Source organism: Arvicanthis niloticus, chromosome X (assembly GCF_011762505.2).
Source record: "Arvicanthis niloticus isolate mArvNil1 chromosome X, mArvNil1.pat.X, whole genome shotgun sequence".
In the NCBI taxonomy this organism is placed as follows: Eukaryota; Metazoa; Chordata; class Mammalia; order Rodentia; family Muridae; genus Arvicanthis; species Arvicanthis niloticus.
This window is the reverse complement of record NC_047679.1, coordinates 25,821,190-25,832,328: the sequence shown is the minus strand read 5'-3', so window position 1 is coordinate 25,832,328 and position 11,139 is coordinate 25,821,190. Positions and strand designations below refer to the sequence as shown.

The 11,139-nt window shown below is 42.5% G+C and overlaps 1 non-coding gene across 1 annotated transcript; it reads left to right on the top strand.

Annotated features, from left to right (window-relative positions):
• The first annotated feature begins 205 nt into the window (after positions 1-205).
• Positions 206-322, top strand: LOC117695660 (small nucleolar RNA SNORA76). The gene has a single exon (XR_004604694.1). It is a non-coding gene; the product is annotated as a small nucleolar RNA SNORA76 (small nucleolar RNA).
• The last annotated feature ends 10,817 nt before the right edge of the window (positions 323-11,139 follow it).

The following is an 11,139-nucleotide window of genomic DNA, read 5'->3' as shown; positions in this document are numbered from 1 at the left end:
CTGCTTAGCTCTGGGACATTAGCATTTGTGGGTCTGGATCAATCAAAAGTGCCCTCTTACTACCAGATATGGTAGTGTGTGCCCTTCAAACCCAGTATTGGTTAGAGGAAGAGGCCAGCCTGCTCTACGTACTAAGTTCCAGGCCATCCAGGGATACACAGTGAGACCTTGTCTTTAAAAACAACAACAACAACAACAAACCTCTCTGCCTTTGAGCCCCTGTAGTGGCTAGGATTAAGCTCAGGCGCCAGAGCACTTTGCTAGCGCATAACAGGGGCCGCCTGGCCTTCGCGGGCGGCCCTTTTAACCGGTAGCTACAGGCTAAGAAAAAAAAAAAAACACCACCACTACCAGCAACAACAAAAACGGCTTTATCATGCTATGCTCCATCCTTGGTGAACTAACGTTGGATTTCTCTCCCAGCACACATCTGCCAGGCCATGCCCTGGCTACCCAAGACCCACAGTTCCTTCAACACTCTCCAGTGAATCCACATTGCTGGGATTCCATAGTTCAGATGAGGGCCTTGCTTCCCTTTCTTGCCTCCACAGCCCGGTCGTTGCTACCCCCATTCCAGGAAGCCTGCCTGTCAGTGCTGCAAATCACAGAGGATACTTCCCAGAACTCATTTGCTCTCTGAGCTCCAGAGTCCTTTTTCCCTTTGATAGAGGACAGAATGAACGGGAACACTATTATATTCTCTATTATAAAGACGTATTTGTACTCCATATTGTAGAAAAGAATCAGCCCGTACAAGTTATTCCTTAGCTTAGCAGTAAACACCGTTAATGGTTTGTTTGTTCTGTGCTATCTCCTCTCCCGGCTCAGCAAGGCTGATAGCAGCAGAAACTGAAGTTTCAAGAGCCCGGGGGAAGAGTACAAGGGTTGATAACAGAAAAGGCACAGGCATCACAAGTTCTGGCTACGTGACTGACCACCTAACCAGAGGGACAAAACAGAGCTGGAGAATGATTGATTGCCTGCCCCTGCTCCCCACCTCTTTCCTCCCTGTATAAGATAGGTGATAAGATAAAAGACAGATTTGCAGGAGGTTAGGTCACTGTCTTCGTAGAGTGCCAAATCTCTGAATAAAACTGTTTTGAAAATTCAAAGAAAAGGTAGCAGAAGCTGGGGGTGCTGATGCATCCTTTCCATCTCAGGACTTGGGAGCCAAAGGCAGGAGGAGCTCTGTGAGTTTGACTCCAGCCTAGTCTACAGAGCTAGTTCTAGGATAGGCTTCATACAAGGACATTATCAGAGAGGTTTGACTGAGGCAGGAAGCCGCATCCCACCATGATGGGCTGTACCAAACTATGAATTACAGTAAGTCCTTTCTCCCTTAAAAAAAAAAAAAAGACTCCTCCATAAGGGAAATGTTGCTTAATCTCTTCTGTGAGCCTGTCATTGCCAGAACAGTCATAGCCAAGAGATACCAGCTCAGCTGATCTACAATGCAGTGATAGAAGGCCACAAGGCAAAGAGAAACATAACAGAGGGAAAGCTTTCAGAGACACAGAAATTGAAAAAAAAAAATTGACTCAGTTAAGAGAGAAGCCCAGCGGTAAAGTTCTTGTCTACTATGCACAAGGCCCCAGCACACACACAAAATTCATCCAGGCATAGTGGCCCTCGCTTGTAATTCTAGCAGTCAGAAGACTGAGATGGGAGTTCAAAGGCAACCTGAAACCAGGTTCAAGTACCCATTTCAGAGATGAAAAAACTAAGACCTGGAAAGACTAAGACTTTTTTTTTAAAAATTATTTATTGTATGTATATGAGTACATTGTAGCTGTCTTCAGACACACCAAAAGAGAGCATTGGATCCCATTACAGATGGTTGTGAACCACCATGTGGTTGCTGGGAATTGAACTCAGGACCTCTGGAAGAGCAGTCAGTACTCTTAACCACTGAGCCATCTCTCTAGCCCAAAACATTTTTAATAGTCTTTAATGGGATAGATGTTTTAGGTTTACAGAGCAAGTTAAGTGGAAAATGAAGTCCTTAAATTGTCCCTCATCCCAAAAATGGTGCACATGTTAATTCGCATGTTAATCGCTTTAATAATTCAATTATACTTGTGTAAAGCTTGCATTTGCCGGGCACTGGTGGCGCACGCCTTGCCTTTAGTCTCAGCACTTGGGAGGCAGAGGCAGGCGGATCTCTGAGCTTGAGGCCAGCCTGGTCTACAGAGTGAGTTCCAGAACAGCCAGGGATACAGGGAGAAACCCTGTCTCAAAAAACAAAAACAAAAACAAAAAAAACAAAACAAAACAAAAGCTTGCATTTATTTGACACAGTGGTTATAACCAGTGAGCCAGTAAGGCTACATTAACTAAAGACTATTCATTGTATTAAGGCTCAGTCTTTGGGATATGTATTATATAGCTTTTGGTAAATGCGTGCCATGTATCCATCATTAATTACAAGAGTACGCAAAATAGTTTTACTGCCTCCCCAAGCCCTCCATGAGTCATCCATTCAACCCTCTTTCTTTTCCTGGATTTCTGGCAAGCATTGCTTCTGCTCTTATATATTTGTTTAAACAGGATCTTGCTGTGTAGCCCTGGCTAGTGTTGAAAACTTGGTCCTCTTGCCCTAAACATCTCCAGTGCAGGCGGTCACGGGTACATACAATCACATCCAGGTCAGTGCTGATATTTTTACTGTTTGGAGCTGGGTTTGGGTTTTTGCTTGTTTGTTTTGTTGTTGTTTTTCAAGGCAGGGTTTCTCTGTGTAGCCCTGGCTGGCCTGGAACTCACTTTTGTATACACGACTGACCTTGAAATCTGCCTGCCTCTTCCTGCCAAGAGCTGAGGTGAAAGGCATGCGTCATCACCACCTGGCTTGTAATTTTTTAAATAGGTATGTAGGGCTGGGAGTAAGGCACTTGGCATGAAAACATGAGGGCCTGAGTTTGAACTTCTAGAACTCAGGGAACACCCTTAGTCTTGGCACTCCTGGGAGATGGGAATGGGAACAAGATATTTGCTGAAGCTGGAGAGCCTAGGCTAGCCTGGCATATACAGTGGAAAAACCAAACAAAATTACAAAATGCACTTACCTGATTCTGATTTAATAGGTAGGCACTCTACCAACCGAGTCACATCTCCAGCACAGTTTTCTCCTGGTTCTTGCTGAGTAGCATACACGGTGTGCATGTGTCACGGTTTTTTTTGTTTGTTTGTTTGTTTTTTGTTTGGGGTTTTTTTTGGGGGGGGGGGTTGGTTTTTTGAGACGGATTTCTCTGTGTATCCCTGGCTGTCCTGGAACTCACTCTGTAGACCAGCAGACCAGGCTGGCCTCGAACTCAGAGATCTGCCTGCTTCTGCCTCCCAAGTGCTGGGATTAAAGGCGTGCGCCACCACTGTCCGGCCATGTGTCACATTTAGTTTAACTGTTCACCAGTTCAATGGTAACTATTCACCAGTTCAATGATAAGCCAATTTCAATTTGGGGCTTTATTATAAATAAAGCTACTGTGAACATTCACAGATGCACTTTTCTTTTATTTTTTAAATTTTTTATTGTGTGTGTGTGTGTGTGTTTGCATGTGCGTGTGCATGCTGACATGTGCATATCATAATATGTGTATGGAAGTCAGAGGACAACTTTCAAAAGTTGGATTTCTGCTTTAACCATGGGTTCCAGAGATTGAAATCAGGTCATAATGCTTGAGCAACACGTTGTCTCACAGACCCTATAGAGACATTTCTTTTCATCCAATGTTCTGTTTTATCACAAATATAGTAAGTTTCCCCTGAACCTCTTGCACCTCAGATGTACAATGGAGAGACAGTTTTCCCAACTGATATGTCCATATGCCGTTAGTTACTAAATGCTAGAGAATGTCCAATAATAGCGTAATTTACATCCAGCCAGGGGTACATTGAAATTTTCCAATTAGCTGATCCTCCTAAAAATGAGGTGAGCTTTTGTGGTAGTTTTTTGACTCTCTCCTGTCAGCTCACAGATTAACCATTTATTTCACTCAGAGATGTTGGTACTGTGAATTGCTTTCTCCAAATTCCCATGCAGTTTGTCCTCTCATTAGATGCCATTAGCACAAGGTTTTGTTGAGATACTGGAGAGAAGAAAAAAGCACTTCTCCTTGCCAGGTTCCCAATCTTCATGGCTCAAGACTCAGACAGCTTCCCGTTGTTTTCCCCATGCCATGGCACCATCGAGCTAGCAGCACCCATTGCCTTTTGTGCTTAGAACCTGAGCTGAGTGCTAGCTGCTATAGACATCTGAGGTATGACCGTGGGAGTGTCTCCAATGAGGCCTTGCAGCAGACAGCCAGGCAAGGTAGCGCTTCCTGAACGTAATATCAGCCCTAGGGGAATTGAAAATGGTGGTAAATAGCTGCGTGGCCTTTCTGTTCCTGCTTTGAGCCTTTATAAGAAGGCTGTGTACCCCCAACTGTCTGTACAAAATCGGCACCATTTGAAATATTCAACATGACTTTTGTTTTTCCATAATATTAACTGTTTTACACAATTACAAACAAAATTTACAAATGTCTCTTTTATAAAATGATATTTTTCACACAGGTAGCCCAGGCTGGTCTTAAACTCACTATGTAGCTTAAACTCCTGATCCTCCTTACTTACTCCATCTCCCAAGTTCTGGGATAATGGGTTTGCCACCACTGTCTTAGTTAAGATTACTATTGCTATGATGAAACACCATGATCAAAATCAAGGTGGACAGGGCAGGGTTTACTTGGCTTACATGTTCACATCATAGTCCAGCACTAAAGGAAGTTAGGACAGGAACTCATATAGAACAGGAACCTGGAAGCTGGAGTTGATGCAGAGGGCATGGAGGGATGCTGCTTACTGGCTTGTTCCCCATGGCTTGCCCGGTCTACTTTCTTACAAAATCCAGGACCACCGTTCCAGGAATGGCCCCACACACAGTAAACTGGGCTCTTCCCCTTCAATCAGCAATTAAGAAAATGCTCTATAGACTTGCCTGCAGCCTGATCTTATGGAGACATTTTCTCATTTGAGGCTCCCTCCTCTCCAAGGACTCTAGTTTCTGTCAAGTTGACATAAAACAAGCCAGCACAACCACCATGCCTAGCTGCAACTTTTGCCTCCATATCTTATCTATATCTTTAACTAGCAGGGTCACCATCCTTATGCGGGATGCTATGTGCTTGAATTCAGAAAGAGACAAGTCTGGGCAAATACTGGAGTTCTTTTTGTCAATAAGCAAGAAATGGAGACTCGGGCTAACTTCAGGAAAAGAAGGAATCTCTGGAAGGGGATGAGCAGCTCACAGAATTGAAAGTGTTGATCTGGCAAAGGTGGGAAACAGAGCCATTCCAGAGACCTAGAAAGAGGGCTCCATAGCCTGGAGGGCCCTCTTCTTTTTCACATCCATCAAATATACATTCCAGGTAGGGTGGGACCTGCTGGGCAGATGCCTACATCTTGGCTGGTGAAGAGCTGGACATCTTGATAGACAAGTCCTCTTACACTGTAACTGCTTCTAGAAGAGTACTTCACCTAAAAGAAATATATCATGTAGGAAGAACTGAATGATGGCTGGCAACAATAAGCTTTCCCTTCAGTGAACTTTAGGAGAGGTCTTCAGTTGTAAAGAATGCTTTTTTGTTGAGGATATAGCTCAGTAATAAAACACTTGCCTGCTATGTATAAGGCTGAGTTCAATTCCCAGCACTGGAAAAAAAATGTGTTGTATACAGTCTGCTTATGTTAGAAAGTTCAGAGTCATGCTTTAAAACATTCTATAGTTGAATGGGAGAAATAAACTGCAGTAATCTAAATGGCACAGAAAATCTAAACTAAAAAAACCCCAATAATTCATTGTGAATTTCAAAATTTCAAAAAGAATAGATGTTTAATGTTTTCATCACAAAAATGTTATCTGATGCAACGGATTTGTTCATTGGTTTGATTTAATCATCCCATAACATAAATATATCAAAACATCACATTATATCCCATAAATATACACAATTATCATCTGTCAATTAAAATAAAAAGGAAAATTAAGTTTTATCTGGGACTGGTGGTATAGGCCTGTAATCCCAGCAGCACTCAGGAGGTTAAGGCAGGAGAATCACAAACTCAAAGGCCAGCCTAGGCTATAGTGAGACCTTTTCTGAATTAATTAATTAAATAAGTAAATACATAAATAAATACATAAGGATGGAGTTGGACATGGTGGCTCATGGCTATGATCCCACACTGGGAGGTAAGGCTGGAAGAGTGCCAAAAGTCTGAGGCTAGCCAGGTCTATATGGGTGGCAGGCTAGCCAGGGCCACACAGCCAGCCCTATCTCAAAAATAAAATAAACCCAAACCATTTCTCTCTCTCTCTCTCTTTTTTTTTTTTTTTTTTTTTTAGACAGGGTTTCTCTGTGTAGCCCTGGCTGTCCTGGAACTCACTCTGTAGACCAGGCTGGCCTCGAACTCAGAAATCCGCCTGTCTCTGCCTCCCAAGTGCTGGGATTAAAGGCGTGCGCCACCACCGCCCGGCCCCAAACCATTTCTCATGTGATTCCTTCTTATCATTGCATACTGGATGGGACAAACCCAGAAGGAGTTTCTTATTCATTATTTTTCGTTTGACAAATATTTATTTACTACGCCCCAATGATTCTAAGTGTAAGGCCCAGTAATTGCCATCTAGGTCATTTCCTTTATTTGCTGTCACCAGTGAACCAGTCTGAAGCTCTGGGTTGCTTAACATTAACAGCTAGCACAAAGGGATAAGCTGGCCTTTTAGAACCCACAAGGAAGCCCCACAAGTTAAATATTAATGCATGTATGCATAGAAAACAATTACTTTAAGATCATAACAGTAAATGAAAGAGTATAAAGTTCAAACAAGCACAATGTATTTTCAATCATAATCATTTTCCTTCAACTCTCTTGCATAATTACATTAAACAATATTGAAGATAATTACATGGAATTCTGTCACACAAAGACAAACTCTTCTCATTTGTATTACTTCTCTGCCATTCCCTTCGACAGTTTTTCAAAAGGGCATGGCATTATTTTTCTGCTTTCAGAAGCACAATGTGTCCACTGGAGGAAATTTGAAAACAGGTCAATATATATGAAGGATAAAATAATAATCATCCTGGGCTACAAATGTAGCTCAGTGGTGAAGTTCTTGCCTAGCATGTGTGGGATCCTGAGTTCAATTCCTGGTACTGCAAAATAAAACAAAACCAACAAGCAACAACAAAACAAACAAACAAAAATAACCTTCATCTGAGAATGAATGAAGAGACTTCATATATTACTTAGTTTTTATTTGATCCTAAGGATTGGATAAAAACTGAGTTGGGGGGGGGGGTGTTCTTGTTTGTTTGTTCCAATGCAAGGTTTCTCTATGTTGCCCTGGCTGTCCAGAAAATCACTATGTAGTCTAGGCTGGCCTAGAATTCACAGAGCTCTGCCTACCTCTCCTTCCCAAGTGCTGGGAGCTAAAGGTGTGCATCACTATGCCCAGCTTGAGAACTGTTTTTTTTTTTTTAAATAAATCCCTCTTACCTCTTAAAGTTTAAAATTTTTTATGTGTGTACTAGTCAGGGTTCTCTAGAGTCACAGAACTTATGGCTAGTCTCTATATATTAAGGGAATTTGTTGATGACTTAAAGTCTGTAGTCCAGCTAACCCAACAATGGACAGTTGTGGATGGGAAGTCCAAGAATCTAGTAGTTACTCAGTCCCACGAGGCTAGTTGTTTCAGCTGGTCTTCTGTAGAAGTAGGTTCCAACAGATGTGCTGGCAAGTAAATGCAAACAGGCGAAGAAGAGCAGATCTTCTTTCTTCCAATGTTTTTATGTAGGTCTTCAGCAGAAGGTGTGGCCAGATTAAAGAAAGATATATACTACCATGTCTGGATCTGGGACTTGCTTTAATCCCAGGCTAGCCTTGAACTCGGAGATCTCCTTGCCTCGGTCTCCTGGGATTAAAGGTGTGTACTACCTTGCCTGGGCCTAAGCTTTTCATAGCCACTATGTCTCAAGATCTCCATGCCAGGATCCAGGTCAGAAACCTGTGTCTTCCAGTCTCAAGATTTGGATCACAGGTGAGCCCTCCAATTCTGGATTGTAGTTCATTCCAGATATAGTCAAATTGACACCCAGGAAGAGCCATTACAATGTGCATGGGTGTTTTGCCTGCTTGTATTTGTATGTGCAGCACAAGCATGCTGGATGTTTTTGGAGGCTAGGTTCCCTGGAGCTACAGACAGTTGTGAGTCACACCCTATTGTCGCTGGGAATCACACCTGGGTCCTCTGGAAGAACAGCTTAACCATTGAAACCCAATGAAAACAATTTAGCTTGAATCAAAATAGGTGTTCTTTAATGCTGTTCTTCTGTTTTTGTGCTCTGTAGACTTTTCAGCAAAGGAACTTTGCTTATTTGTGTTGCTATTGTTCCTCGGTGCTGGGGATGTAACCCAGAGCCTTTCACATGCTAAGTAATTGCTCCCCTGCAGGGTTACAGTCCCAGAAAAACAAACACTAACCAACAGAACAAAGAGTCAGATCTCAGGATTTCCCTTTCTTCTTGTCTCCAATTCCTACAGCAAAGTTTGGCACACAGTAGGGATTCCAAAGTAATTTCTGCATGCCTAATAATTATGCCCTCAGCTAGTGAGACAGTGTTGTTAACATAAAATCACTCTGAAGCTATCTTCTGCTATTATTGCTCTCTCGTGTTTCCAGTAAGGACGTCATCCTAACATACATGTTGTTTTCATGGAAGACTGATCCCAAATTCAAATCACAAGTCCTACCCTCGAGAGCTATTACTGTAAATGTAGCAAACCAAAACCAAACACCAACACCCCCCCTCCAAAAAAAAAAAACAAAAAAAACAAACAAACAAACAAAAAAAACCCAAAAACTTAATGCTCCCTCTGCTTCGCCTTCTTGATCTGGTAAGCTCTCATCCAGGAGCTAGGGCTTTAACAGAACCAAGTTCTCAAATTTATGGTCCTGCGTAGAACACAAACATGAGCCAACATTTCTCAGGTGGTGAGAAACAAAACAAACCGCTAAACTGGATAGAAAACAATTCCCTGTGGAGACACATTAGGCTTTGTTGCTGTTTTATAGAGGGTAATCAGGGACAGTGAAAGTTCAAAACCTACAGGAATGTCTTTCAACCTTCAAGTTCTGACTCAATGACTCAATGCAGTGGCAGAATCAATGTAGAAGGTGAGCTGCTTAAAAAAAAAAAAAAGAAATAAAATACCAGAGTGCATCACAATATGAAAGCTCAGCACTTGTTTCCTGTCAGTTGTTTTGGTTTACATACACATGGACCAGTCTACAAAATTTACTGTCAGTCAAGCTTGAAGAAAATGGGGTGAATGCTAGAGCAACTTTGAGTACTGAAGACTGGTACCTAAACACATGTATGCACTCATGCACAAACGTGCTCACAGAGGTCAGACGACTGTTGGTGTCTTTCTCTATGGCTCTCCACTGTTTTTCTGTTTTGTTTTTTAATGCAGGGACTCTTCACCGAACTGAAGCTTGCTGTTTCAGCTAAGCTGGCTTGCTGGCTAGGGAGCTCCCAGGATTTATCTGTCACTGCAGTCCCCCACCCCGCATTGTTGTGACAGGGCAAGTGAAGACATGTCCCGCTGAGTGCTGGGGACTAAAACTCAAAGTCCTCTTGCACAGCAAACACTCTTATCCACTGAGGCATCTTCAAAGCTCCGTAAACAGGACTTTTCTTAGTTAAGATAACTCGTGTCTCATGCACGAAACTAGCTGTGCTTTCTTTCCAGTAGGACTTAACCATACGCAGGAGAAACAAGGAAATAACCACAGAAAAATTGCCAAGGAAGACCGAGACCACAGCTAAGATCTTGGGGAGACAGGCAAAACAAAACCAAACAGTTAAGCAACTCAAAAGAGAAGACTGGTGTTAGAATTTTATGGGGGGAAAAAGCACACAAAAAATAGATTAGCATCAATGAATTCAATTTAACAAAAACAGTAACAAAAAAGTTCAAGCAGGAAGTGGTGATGCACACTTGTAATTGCAGCATTTAGGGGACAGAAACAGCAGATTTAGGAGTTCAAGGCTAGCTTTCTCTACAAAGGAAGTTTGTGGACAACCTGTCCTAAAAAACAGGCAAAAAACCCCAAACCTTAAAGTTAATGAAACATGGCTTATATGAACCTTTCAGATTAAGTGTACAATAGCATGTGAATAATCTCAAAATTCCTGAAAGACGGTCTGCTGCTCCAAGCTTCCTTCTCATTGTCTTGAAGGTAAAATAAACAGTATAAAGAATTTACTTAGCTGAGACGTTCAGGTGAAGCACATTTGCCTGCCATGTGCAAGGCCTTGGATCAGATATCCAGGATTCACACACACACACACACACACAGACACACACACACTCACTCCTTCCCCCCTCCCCGTGTGTACACAGCCTAACTAAATTCATATTGTCTGGGAAGATTTACTTGTTTTTTGAGACAAGGTCCCTAGGCATTCCAGGCTGGCTTTTGAACAACGATCCTCCTACCTCCAACCTCCATGTACCGGGATTACAGGCATGTACCACCACATCAGGCTCGCTCGGTCCTTTACACGTTTATTTTGGAAATCATAACTACTCATCAAAATGAGCAAATTACATTAGAGACAGGAAATCACATCTCAAGTCTTCTCTGAGCACACGCAGTTCCCACTGAAGCAGAGCTGTAGGACACAATTATTCTAGAACAACGTGGACAAGCTACAGTCCTTTAAATCTCACCCACCAACCGGCTTTTGCATGGCCCTGAAGTGGAGAATGATTTTTCCATTTCTAAGTGATTGAAAAAAAAGAGAATATTTTGTGACCTGTGAAAAGTACACAGGGTTCAAATTTCAGTGTCTATAGTTTTACTGGAAGATGGCCAGGTTTATCCATATTTTCTATCGCTGTTGCTGTCTGTCCCCTTTCAAAGAAAATGTTTGACCACGGGTGTTCTAGAACACAGAGGACCCATGCTACAAACTCCCTTCTAACCGCCCCCCTCCCGCCTCCAGCCACCCCTTCAGCGTTAGTCACCAGCAAGATTCTTGGAGCTGACATGGAGAGAGGGCGTTATAATACTGAATTGTACCACATGGGAAA